Below are 13,923 nucleotides of genomic sequence, written 5' to 3' on the forward strand. Positions count from 1 at the left end.
AAAAAATTAAAACATAACTATTGGGTTGCCTCCCAACCAGCGCTATTGTTTTACGCCCCTAGCTAGGCATATTGCATAATTTCTAGGTGTTGTCATCTTTGGTTTTGGTTCCGTAGGTGTCCCTCATGATTGACTCATGTAGTGGCTTAATTCTTGTTCTAGGGAAGTGTTCCATGCCCTTCTTTAATGGAAACTAAAATATGATATTCCCTTCTTTCATTCCAATAACGCAACCTACAATTCGTAAAAACGGTCTACCAAGTATGATGGGGCAAGCCCGATTGCAATAAATGTCAAGCACAATAAAATCAATGAGCACATAGTTCCTATTTGCAAGAATAAGAACATCATTACTTCTAACCAAAGGCTTTTTAATAGTAGAAGCCACTAAGTGCAAATTGAGAGAACATTCATCCATATTGGTAAAACCGAGCACATCACGTAGAGATTTCGGAATTGTGGAAACACTAGCACCCAAGTCACATAAAGCATTGCATTCATATTTTTTAATCTTGACTCTAATGGTGGGTTCCCATTCATCATATAATTTTCTAGGAATTGAAATATCTAATTCCAACTTTTCTTCTAAAGCCTTCATCAATGCTTCCACAATATGTTTAGTAAAATCTTTATTTTGTTCATAGGCATTGGGTGAATTAACATGGATTGCAACAAATAAATACACTAAATAAAGGAGCAACTACATAATTAAAGTCGTTGTAATCCAAACGAGTGGGCACATCACTAGCTAAAATTTTTACCTCGCCAAACCCACTTTTAGTAAATAAAATCATCGAGTTTTTCACCCTCTAAATCATGAGGACGCTTTCTAACTAAAGTTGACTCTTCTTTAGTCCTCTTATCATCAATTTTAACATTACTAAACAAGGAAACAATATAAGAACCACCAATCATTTTAATCTCTTCATCTTTACTATGAAAGATATCCAGTGGAATCACTTTTTCTAAAAATCTCTTTTAGCTCTAAGCATGGCAGTTCTTTCTTACTTTCATCCATAGAGACATACAGAGCTTTGATCGATTCATTAATATCAACCTTAGGTGGCAAAATTTTAGTCTTAAGATTTTCCACATTATGAGTAATTCTATTGATGCTCCTAGACATATCATCAAGTTTACTCAATTTTTCTTCTACCGTAGTGTTAAAAACTTTTTGAGTATTGATGAATTCTTTAATATTTCTTTCAAGATCAGGAGGACATCCTATTATTATTGTAAAAATTACCATAGGAATTGCCATAATTGTTAGAGGAATTTCTAGGAAAAGGCCTAGGATTAAAATTACCTCTATAAGCATTGCTATTAAAATTATTCCGTGAGACAAAATTCACATCTACGGGATCATTATTTTTCTCAATCAAAGTGGACAAAGGCACATCATTAGGATCAATAGGAGCATTTTTTTACTAGCAACCAATTTCATAAGGGCATCAACTTTATCACTCAGAGTACTAATTTCTTCAATAGAATTCACCTTTTTACTAGTAGGAGCTCTTTCAGTATGCCATTGTGAATAATTAGCCATAATATTATAAAGAAATTATTGGCTTCACCCAAAGTAATCTCCATAAAAGTACCACCTGCGATGGAGTCTAAAAGATTTATAGAAACAAAATTCAATCCCACATAAAAAATTTGTATGATCATCCACATATTTAAACCATGAGTGGGGCAATTTCTTATCATCAATTTCATCCTTTCCCAAGATTGGGCAACATGTTCATTCTCAAGTTGCTTAAAATTCATGATTTGATTCCTAAGGGAAATAATTTTCACGGGAGGAAAATACTTAGTGATAAAAGCATCTTTGCACTTGTCCCAAGAATCAATACTATTTCGTGGCAAAGATGAAAACCAAATTTTTGCATGATCACGCAAAGAGAACGAAAATAATTTCCACAATATCATTGTGCACATCTTTTTATTTTGTATATCACACAGTTCTATGAAAGTGTTTAGATGGGACGCGACATCCTCATTAGGATTACCAGAAAATTTCTCTTTCATAACAAGATTCAACAAAGCAGCATTAATATCATAAGACTCCGCAGTAGCGGCGGGAGGAGCAATCGGAGTAGTACTAAAATCATTTTTATTAGTATTAGAAAAATCACACAGCTTGGTATTTTCTTGAGACATCGTGACTACACAAACAAGATAACAAGCAAACAAAAGATCAAACAAGAAAAAGGCAAACAGAAAGAAGGCAAATTAAAAGGAAAATATTTTTGTATTTTTCTGAAAATGTTTTAGAAGTGGGGAGATGAAAACGAGAGGCAAATCGCAAATAAAGTAATTGCAAGGAGATGAGAGTTTATGCGTAGGTACCTGATAGATGTTGATGATGTCTCCCGGCAATGGCGCGAGAAAATTCTTCCTGCTACTTGTGAGCTGCGCTGGGATTTTCCTGAAGAGGAGTGGATGATGCAGTACAATAGAGATAAGTATTTCCCTCGGTTATGAAACCATGGTTATTAATCCAATAGGAGAATCAAGCAACACTATGTAAACAACACCTGCACACAAACAACATATGCTTGCAACCCAACATGTAGAGGGGTTGTCAATCCCTCAACGGTTATGAGCAAGATTAAATTGTATGGGTTTTGATAAATAGATCTAACTGAAATATGAAATAAAAAAATTTGCAGCAAGGTATTTTTGATTTCAATATGATAGAAAATACCTCCAAGTCCAGAGTTTTGTAGGACACTAGCAATTTTCCCTCAAGTGGATGACCTAAGATTTATCAATCCATGGGAGGTGTAGGATGAAGGCGGTCTTTCTCAAACAACCCTGCAACCAAATAACAAAGAGTCTCTTGTGTCCCCAACACACCCAATGCAATGGTAAATTGTATAGGTCCATTAGTTCGGCGAAGAGATGGTGATACAAGTGTAATATGGATAGTAGATATAGGTTTTTGTAATCTGAAAATATAAAAACAGCAAGGTAGCAAGTAGTAAGTGAGCAAAAACGGTATTGCAATGCTTGAAAACAAGGCCTAGGGTTCATACTTTCACTAGTGCAAAATCTCTCAACAACGATAACATAATTGGATCATATAACAATCCCTCAACGTGCAATAAAGAATCACTCCAAAGTTCCTATCGGAGAACATAGGACGAAAACATGCATTAACCCCTATGCATAGATTACCCCAATGTCACATCGGGAATCCGCGAGTTGAGTGCCAAAACATACATCAAGTGAATCAATAGAACATCCCATTGTCACCACAGATATCCCATCGCAAGACATACATCAAGTGTTCTTAAATCCAATACTCAATCCAACATAGCGAAACCTCAAAGACCAAGACTCAATTCATCACAACAAGATAGAGAGCGTGTGACATCCCCAGATTACTAAACACTACTTATGCTAATTAACTTGGCATGTCATCACAATTTATTTGCTAAACTTCATTTTGATGCAAACCCGGTTCAAATTCAAAATTTAAAATTAGGTTAATAATAATATTTCTTCAAAACAAAGATACATAAATGTTGACATTATTCCATAATATCCCCAAGTAGTTGTCCAAGTAGACCCAACTCCATTTCGAACCCCTAGTTGACCATAGCAACATTTTAGTGGAGTAGCCGCATTAAAATTGGGCTTTTAAATGCAAATAAAATTCTAAACATCTCGAACTACCCTGAAACTTTTTGTGTTGTTTGGACATATTGCCTTGGACTTTTGTGCAAAATTTTGTATATAAAAAATTCATTTAGTAGTTATCTAAAATATAAAAGAGAAAAACAAAACAGAAAGATAAAAAGGTGTTGGGGAACGTGGTAATTTCAAAAAAATTCCTACGCACACGCAAGATCATGGTGATGCATAGCAACGAGAGGGGAGAGTGTGATCTACGTACCCTTGTAGATCGACAACGGAAGCGTTTGGTTGATGTAGTCGTACGTCTCCACAGCCCGACCGATCAAGCACCGAAACTACGGCACCTCCGAGTTCTAGCACACGTTCAGCTCGATGACGATCCTCGGACTCCGATCCAGCAAAGTGTCGGGGAAGAGTTCTGTCAGCATGACGGTGTGGTGACGATCTTGATGCACTACCGTCGCAGGGCTTCACCTAAGCACCGCTACAATATTATCGAGGACTATGGTGGAGGGGGGCACCGCACACGGCTAAGAATATGATCACACGGATCAACTTGTGTGTCTAGGGGTGCCCCCCTGCCCCCGTATATAAAGGAGCAAGGGGAGGAGGCCGGCCGTCCCCTATAGGCACGCCAGGAGGAGTCCTCCTCATAGTAGGAGTAGGACTCCTACTAGGAGGGGGAAAGAAGTGGGGAGGGAGAGGGAAAAGGGGGGGCGCCGCCCCCCTCTCCTAGTCCAATTCGGACCAGGGGGGAGGAGGCGCGCAGCCCACCTCTGGCTGCCCCTCTCTCTCTCCACTAAGGCCCATATGGCCCATTACTTCTCCCGGGGGGGTTCCGGTAACCCTCCGGCTCTAAGGTTTTCTCCAAAATCACCCGGAACACTTCCGGTGTCCGAATATAGCCGTCCAATATATCAATCTTTATGTCTAGACCATTTCGAGACTCCTCGTCATGTCCGTGATCACATCCGGGACTCCGAACTAACTTCAATACATCAAAACTCATAAACTCATAATATAACTGTCATCGAAACCTTAAGCGTGCGGACCCTACGGGTTCGAGAACAATGTAGACATGACCGAGACATGTCTCTGGTCAATAACCAATAGCGGAACCTGGATGCTCATATTGGCTCCTACATATTCTACGAAGATCTTTATCGGTCAGACCGCATAACAACATATGTTGTTCCCTTTGTCATCGGTATGTTACTTGCCCGAGATTCGATCGTCGGTATCTCAATACCTAGTTCAATCTCGTTACCGGCAAGTCTCTTTACTCGTTCCGTAATACATCATCTCGCAACTAACTCATTAGTTGCAACGCTTGCAAGGCTTATGTGATGTGTATTACCGAGAGGGCCCAGAGATACCTCTCCGATAATCGGAGTGACAAATCCTAATCTCGAAATACGCCAACCCAACATGTACCTTTGGAGACACCTGTAGAGCACCTTTATAATCACCCATTTACGTTGTGACGTTTGGTAGCACACAAAGTGTTCCTCCAGCAAACAGGAGTTGCATAATCTCATAGTCATAGGAACATGTATAAGTCATGAATAAAGCAATAGCAACATACTAAACGATCGGGTGCTAAGCTAATGGAATGGGTCATGTCAATCAGATCATTCACCTAATGATGTGATCCCGTTAATCAAATAACAACTCTTTGTTCATGGTTAGGAAACATAACCATCTTTGATTAACGAGCTAGTCAAGTAGAGGCATACTAGTGACACTCTGTTTGTCTATGTATTCACACATGTATTATGTTTCCGGTTAATACAATTCTAGCATGAATAATAAACATTTATCATGATATAAGGAAATAAATAATAACTTTATTATTGCCTCTAGGGCATATTTCCTTCAGTCTCCCACTTGCACTAGAGTCAATAATCTAGATTGCACAGTAATGATACTAACACCCATGGAGCCTTGGTGCTGATCATGTTTTGCTCGTGGAAGAGGCTTAGTCAACGGGTCTGCAACATTCAGATCCGTATGTATCTTGCAAATCTCTATGTCTCCCACCTGGACTAGATCCCAGATGGAATTGAAGCGTCTCTTGATGTGCTTGGTTCTCTTGTGAAATCTGGATTCCTTTGCCAAGGCAATTGCACCAGTATTGTCACAAAAGATTTTCATTGGACCCGATGCACTAGGTATGACACCTAGATCGGATATGAACTCTTTCATCCAGACTCCTTCATTTGCTGCTTCCGAAGCAGCTATGTACTCCGCTTCACATGTAGATCCCGCTACAACGCTTTGTTTAGAACTGCACCAATTTACAGCTCCACCGTTTAATGTAAACACGTATCCGATTTGTGATTTAGAATCGTCCGGATCAGTGTCAAAGCTTGCATCAACGTAACCTTTTACGATGAGCTCTTTGTCACCTCCATATATGAGAAACATATCCTTAGTCCTTTTCAGGTATTTCAGGATGTTCTTGACCGCTGTCCAGTGATCCACTCCTGGATTACTTTGGTACCTCCCTGCTAGACTTATAGCAAGGCACACATCAGGTCTGGTACACAGCATTGCATACATGATAGAGCCTATGGCTGAAGCATAGGGAACATCTTTCATATTCTCTCTATCTTCTGCAGTGGTCGGGCATTGAGTCTTACTCAACTTCACACCTTGTAACACAGGCAAGAACCCTTTCTTTGCTTGATCCATTTTGAACTTCTTCAAAACTTTGTCAAGGTATGTGGTTTGTGAAAGTCCAATTAAGCGTCTTGATCTATCTCTATAGATCTTAATGCCTAATATGTAAGCAGCTTCACCGAGGTCTTTCATTGAAAAACTCTTATTCAAGTATCCCTTTATGCTATCCAGAAATTCTATATCATTTCCAATTAGTAATATGTCATCCACATATAATATCAGAAATGCTACAGAGCTCCCACTCACTTTCTTGTAAATACAGGCTTCTCCAAAAGTCTGTATAAAACCAAATGCTTTGATCACACTATCAAAACGTTTATTCCAACTCCGAGAGGCTTGCACCAGTCCATAAATGGATCGTTGGAGCTTGCACACTTTGTTAGCTCCCTTTGGATCGACAAAACCTTCTGGTTGCATCATATACAACTCTTCTTCTAGAAATCCATTCAGGAATGCAGTTTTGACATCCATCTGCCAAATTTCATAATCATAAAATGCGGAAATTGCTAACATGATTCGGACAGACTTAAGCATTGCTACGGGTGAGAAGGTCTCATCGTAGTCAATCCCTTGAACTTGCCGAAAACCTTTTGCGACAAGTCGAGCTTTGTAGACAGTAATATTACCGTCAGCGTCAGTCTTCTTCTTGAAGATCCATTTATTCTCAATTGCTTGCCGATCATCGGGCAAGTCAACCAAAGTCCATACTTTGTTCTCATACATGGATCCCATCTCAGATTTCATGGCTTCAAGCCATTTTGCGGAATCTAGGCTCACCATCGCTTCTTCATAGTTCATAGGTTCATCATGATCTAGTAGCATGACTTCCAGAACAGGATTACCGTACCACTCTGGCGCGGATCTCACTCTGGTTGATCTACGAGGTTCAGTAGTATCTTGTTCTGAAGTTTCATGATCATCATCATTAGCTTCCTCACTAACTGGTGTAGGTGTCACTGAAACAGTTTTCTGTGATGCACTACTTTCCAATAAGGGAGCAGGTATAGTTACCTCGTCAAGTTCTACTTTCCTCCCACTCACTTATTTCGAGAGAAACTCCTTCTCCAGAAAGTTTCTGAACTTAGCAACAAAAGTCTTGCCTTCGGATCTGTGATAGAAGGTGTATCCAATAGTCTCCTTTGGATATCCTATGAAGACACATTTCTCCGATTTGGGTTCGAGCTTATCAGGTTGAAGCTTTTTCACATAAGCATCGCAGCCCCAAACTTTCAGAAACGACAACTTTGGTTTCTTGCCAAACCACAGTTCATAAGGTGTCGTCTCAACGGATTTTGATGGTGCCCTTTTTAACGTGAATGCGGCTGTCTCTAGAGCGTATCCCCAAAACGATAGCGGTAAATCAGTAAGAGACATCATAGATCGCACCATATCTAGTAAAGTACGATTACGACGTTCAGATACACCATTGCGCTGTGGTGTTCCAGGTGGCGTGAGTTGCGAAACTATTCCGCATTGTTTCAAATGTACACCAAACTCGTAACTCAAATATTCTCCTCCACGATCAAATCGTAGAAACTTTATTTTCTTGTTACGATGATTTTCAACTTCACTCTGAAATTCTTTGAACTTTTCAAACGTTTCAGACTTATGTTTCATTAAGTAGATATACCCATATCTGCTTAAGTCATCTGTGAAGGTGAGAAAATAACGATATCCGCCATGAGCCTCAATATTCATCGGGCCACATACATCTGTATGTATGATTTCCAATAAATCTGTTGCTCTATCCATAGTACCGGAGAACGGTGTTTTAGTCATCTTGCCCATGAGGCACGGTTCGCAAGTACCAAGTGATTCATAATCAAGTGGTTCCAAAAGTCCATCAGTATGGAGTTTCTTCATGCGCTTTACACCGATATGACCTAAACGGCAGTGCCACAAATAAGTTGCACTATCATTATCAACTCTGCATCTTTTGGCTTCAACACTATGAATATGTGTGTCACTACTATCAAGATTCAATAAAAATAGACCACTCTTTAAGGGTGCATGACCATAAAAGATATTACTCATATAAATAGAACAACCATTATTCTCAGATTTAAATGAATAACCGTCTCACATCAAACAAGATCCAGATATAATGTTCATGCTTAACGCTGGCACCAAATAACAATTATTTAGGTCTAATATTAATCCCGAAGGTAGATGTAGAGGTAGCGTGCCGACTGCGATCACATCGACTTTGGAACCGTTTCCCACGCGCATCGTCACCTCGTCCTTAGCCAATCTTCGCTTAATCCGTAGTCCCTGTTTCGAGTTGCAAATATTAGCAACAGAACCAGTATCAAATACCCAGGTGCTACTGCGAGCATTAGTAAGGTACACATCAATAACATGTATATCACATATACCTTTGTTCACCTTGCCATCCTTCTTATCCGCCAAATACTTGGGGCAGTTCCGCTTCCAGTGACCAGTTTGCTTGCAGTAGAAGCACTCAGTTTCAGGCTTAGGTCCAGGTTTGGGTTTCTTCTCTTGAGTAGCAACTTGCTTGCCGTTCTTTTTGAAGTTCCCCTTCTTCTTCCCTTTGCCCTTTTTCTTGAAACTAGTGGTCTTGTTGACCATCAACACTTGATGCTCCTTCTTGATTTCTACCTCCGCAGCTTTCAGCATTGCGAAGAGCTCGGGAATAGTCTTATTCATCCCTTGCATATTATAGTTCATCACGAAGCTCTTGTAGCTTGGTGGCAGTGATTGGAGAATTCTGTCAATGACGCAATCATCTGGAAGATTAACTCCCAATTGAATCAAGTGATTATTATACCCAGGCATTTTGAGTATATGCTCACTGACAGAACTGTTCTCCTCCATCTTGCAGCTATAGAACTTATTGGAGACTTCATATCTCTCAATCCGGGCATTTGCTTGAAATATTAACTTCAACTCCTGGAACATCTCATATGCTCCATGACGTTCAAAACGCCGTTGAAGTCCCGATTCTAAGCCGTAAAGCATGGCACACTGAACTATCGAGTAGTCATTAGCTTTGCTCTGCCAGACGTTCATAACATCTGGTGTTGCTCCAGCAGCAGACCTGGCACCTAGCGGTGCTTCTAGGACGTAATTCTTCTGTGCAGCAATGAGGATAATCCTCAAGTTACGGACCCAGTCCGTGTAATTGCTACCATCATCTTTCAACTTTGCTTTCTCAAGGAACACATTAAAATTCAACGGAACAACAGCACGAGCCATCTATCTACAATCAAGCATAAACAAGCAAGATACTACCAGGTACTAAGTTTCATGATAAATTTAGGTTCAATTAATTTATTTAAAGAACTCCCACTTAGATAGACATCCCTCTAATCCTCTAAGTGATTACGTGATCCAAATCAACTAAACCATGTCCGATCATCACGTGAGATGGAGTAGTTTCATTGGTGAACATCATTATGTTGATCATATCTACTATATGATTCACGCTCGACCTTTCAGTCTCCGTGTTCCGAGGCCATATTTGTATATGCTTGGATCGTCAAGTATAACCTGAGTATTCCGCGTGTGCAACTATTTTGCACCCGTTGTATTTGAACGTAGAGCCTATCACACCCGATCATCACGTGGTGTCTCAGCACGAAGAACTTTCGCAACGGTGCATACTCAGGGAGAACACTTCTTGATAATTAGTGAGAGATCATCTTATAATGCTACCGTCAATCAAAGCAAGATAAGATGCATAAAAGATAAACATCACATGCAATCAATATAAGTGATATGATATGGCCATCATCATCTTGTGCTTGTGATCTCCATCTTCGAAGCACCGTCGTGATCACCATCGTCACCGGCGCGACATCTTGATCTCCATCGTAGCATCATTGTTGTCTCGCCAGTCTTATGCTTCCACAACTATCGCTACCGCTTAGTGATAAAGTAAAGCATTACAGCGTGATTGCATTGCATACAATAAAGCGACAACCATATGGCTCCTGCCAGTTGCCGATAACTTGGTTACAAAACATGATCATCTCATACAATAAAATTCAGCATCATGTCTTGACCATATCACATCACAACATGCCCTGCAAAAACAAGTTAGACGTCCTCTACTTTGTTGTTGCAAGTTTTACATGGCTGCTACGGGCTTAAGCAAGAACCAATCTTACCTACGCATCAAAACCACAATGATAGTTTGTCAAGTTGGTGCTGTTTTAACCTTCGCAAGGACCGGGCGTAGCCACACTCGGTTCAACTAAAGTTGGAGAAACTGTCACCCGCAAGCCACCTATGTGCAAAGCACGTCGGGAGAACCGGTCTCGCGTAAGCGTACGTGTAATGTCGGTCCGGGCCGCTTCGTCCAACAATACCGCTGAACCAAAGTATGACATGCTGGTAAGCAGTATGACTTATATCGCCCACAACTCACTTGTGTTCTACTCGTGCAAATAACATCAACATATAAAACCTAGGCTCTGATACCACTGTTGGGGAACGTGGTAATTTCAAAAAAATTCCTACGCACACGCAAGATCATGGTGATGCATAGCAACGAGAGGGGAGAGTGTGATCTACGTACCCTTGTAGATCGACAACGGAAGCGTTTGGTTGATGTAGTCGTATGTCTCCACGGCCCGACCGATCAAGCACCGAAACTATGGCACCTCCGAGTTCTAGCACACGTTCAGCTCGATGACGATCCTCGGACTCCGATCCAGCAAAGTGTCGGGGAAGAGTTCCGTCAGCATGACGGCGTGGTGACGATCTTGATGCACTACTGTCGCAGGGCTTCGCCTAAGCACCGCTACAATATTATCGAGGACTATGGTGGAGGGGGGCACCGCACACGGCTAAGAATATGATCACACGGATCAACTTGTGTGTCTAGGGGTGCCCTCCTGCCCCCGTATATAAAGGAGCAAGGGGAGGAGGCCGGCCGTCCCCTATAGGCACGCCAGGAGGAGTCCTCCTCATAGTAGGAGTAGGACTCCTACTAGGAGGGGGAAAGAAGTGGGGAGGGAGAGGGAAAAGGGGGGGCGCCGCCCCCTCTCCTAGTCCAATTCGGACCAGGGGGGAGGAGGCGCGCAGCCCACCTCTGGCTGCCCCTCTCTCTCTCCACTAAGGCCCATATGGCCCATTACTTCTCCCGGGGGGGTTCCGGTAACCCTCCGGCTCTCCGGTTTTCTCCGAAATCACCCGGAACACTTCCGGTGTCCGAATATAGCCGTCCAATATATCAATCCTTATGTCTCGACCATTTCGAGACTCCTCGTCATGTCCGTGATCACATCCGGGACTCCGAACTAACTTCGGTACATCAAAACTCATAAACTCATAATATAACTGTCATCGAAACCTTAAGCGTGCGGACCCTACGGGTTCGAGAACAATGTAGACATGACCGAGACATGTCTCCGGTCAATAACCAATAGCGGAACCTGGATGCTCATATTGGCTCCTACATATTCTACGAAGATCTTTATCGGTCAGACCGCATAACAACATACTTTGTTCCCTTTGTCATCGGTATGTTACTTGCCCGAGATTCGATCGTCGGTATCTCAATACCTAGTTCAATCTCGTTACCGGCAAGTCTCTTTACTCGTTCCGTAATACATCATCTCGCAACTAACTCATTAGTTGCAACGCTTGCAAGGCTTATGTGATGTGTATTACCGAGAGGGCCCAGAGATACCTCTTCGACAATCGTTGTGACAAATCCTAATCTCGAAATACGCCAACCCAACATGTACCTTTGGAGACACCTGTAGAGCACCTTTATAATCACCCATTTACGTTGTGACGTTTGGTAGCACACAAAGTGTTCCTCCGGCAAACGGGAGTTGCATAATCTCATAGTCATAGGAACATGTATAAGTCATGAAGAAAGCAATAGCAACATACTAAACGATCGGGTGCTAAGCTAATGGAATGGGTCATGTCAATCAGATCATTCACCTAATGATGTGATCCCGTTAATCAAATAACAACTCTTTGTTCATGGTTAGGAAACATAACCATCTTTGATTAACGAGCTAGTCAAGTAGAGGCATACTAGTGACACTCTGTTTGTCTATGTATTCACACATGTATTATGTTTCCGGTTAATACAATTCTAGCATGAATAATAAACATTTATCATGATATAAGGAAATAAATAATAACTTTATTATTGCCTCTAGGGCATATTTCCTTCAAAAGGAAAAATTGAAAACAATGCTAGACACTTGAGGCCTACCGCTACAGAGATTTAGGCTCAATATCGGCCTGATGAGATTTCGGCCTGTTAACGGCCCATTCAGTGGATGGGCCAATTTTCACGATGTACATCTTTCGGCCTTTTAGCGACCCATTTAAATGTTGGGCTAATTTCCGGCCTGGTGTGTCTTTCAGCCTGTTGACGGCCCATATATCTGTTGGGACATTTGTAGTCGGACCTGAGTTTTGGCCTTTTAGCGACCCATTTAAGTGTTGGGCCAATTCTCGGCCCTGTGTGCCTTTCAGCCTGTTAACGTACCATAAATGAGTTGGGCCATTTGTAGTCGGACCTGAGTTTTGGCCTTTTAACGGCCCATTCCCTTCATGGTCCAATACCAGCCCGGTTTCTCTTTCGGCCTGCTAAAGGCCCATAACACAATTGGGCTATTTACAATATGACCTGACTTTCGGCCTCTTAGCGGCCCATACTCTTCATGGTCCAGTACAAGCCCGCTGTCTCTTTCGGCATGCTAAAGGCCCATAGTATAGTTGGGCCATATGTAGCCCAAACTTTGTAACGGCCTGTTAATGGCCCGTGAAATCAATTGGGCCCACCTGTTGCCCGCTTCGATGTCGACCTGTTAACGACCCGGGAGTTAAAGGGTCGACCATTAACTTTTGGCCTGGTAACGGCCCATTAACTTAATGCGCCCACTAAAGTTCGTACATGTCTTTAGGCCAAATTAGATAATTTGAGCCCATTACGACGAGCAATTATGCACAGGACCAAAACCGATCAAACAAAGGTACAACATATAGGGAAAAACGTTGCACATCCAGCTTATATTACAGGAAATTACACCCACTAGGCAATCAAAGATTGATGCCAGTGCAAATAAATGAACAGAACCTAACGATCTACAACGTCACAATCTGCAACCTCAGCACGGATGATGCCCATAAGCATGTGGGCAAGTTCTTGCTGCTTTGCTACACTGTCTCTGAAAACATTAATCAGTTGTTGTGTCGCACGACTCTGCACCTCTTATTCCTCCACCATTTCCATCATTCATTCAGCCATTAATTGGTTCACAAACATACATTTTTTCAGTTGCATTCGAGGCAGAGGATACTGAACAGATTCAGATGGCGATTTTGGCAGGCTTGTATTATTGATAGTGGAGAGTGTCTCGACCACTGCATCTTAACATAAATTAGGAGGGGAACCAAACAGATTAATCATGAGTTATTGCCATATTACCTGGCCTAGATTTATTGGACAGAAACAATGGGGTTGGCTTGCTGTTTTCAGAGTTTGTCTTCTTATCTTCAGCAGCCTGCACCAAATTAAGACACTAGCATTGCTATCATTGGCCAAGTCAGATAATAGGAAAGCAACATTGGCACAACGAACGTTTGGGCAACTAGCCAACACCAAAT

The sequence above is a fragment of the Triticum urartu genome, chromosome 7A (genome assembly GCF_056163025.1).
Source record: "Triticum urartu cultivar PI428250 chromosome 7A, HENAU_Tu73, whole genome shotgun sequence".
Taxonomy (NCBI): domain Eukaryota; kingdom Viridiplantae; phylum Streptophyta; class Magnoliopsida; order Poales; family Poaceae; genus Triticum; species Triticum urartu.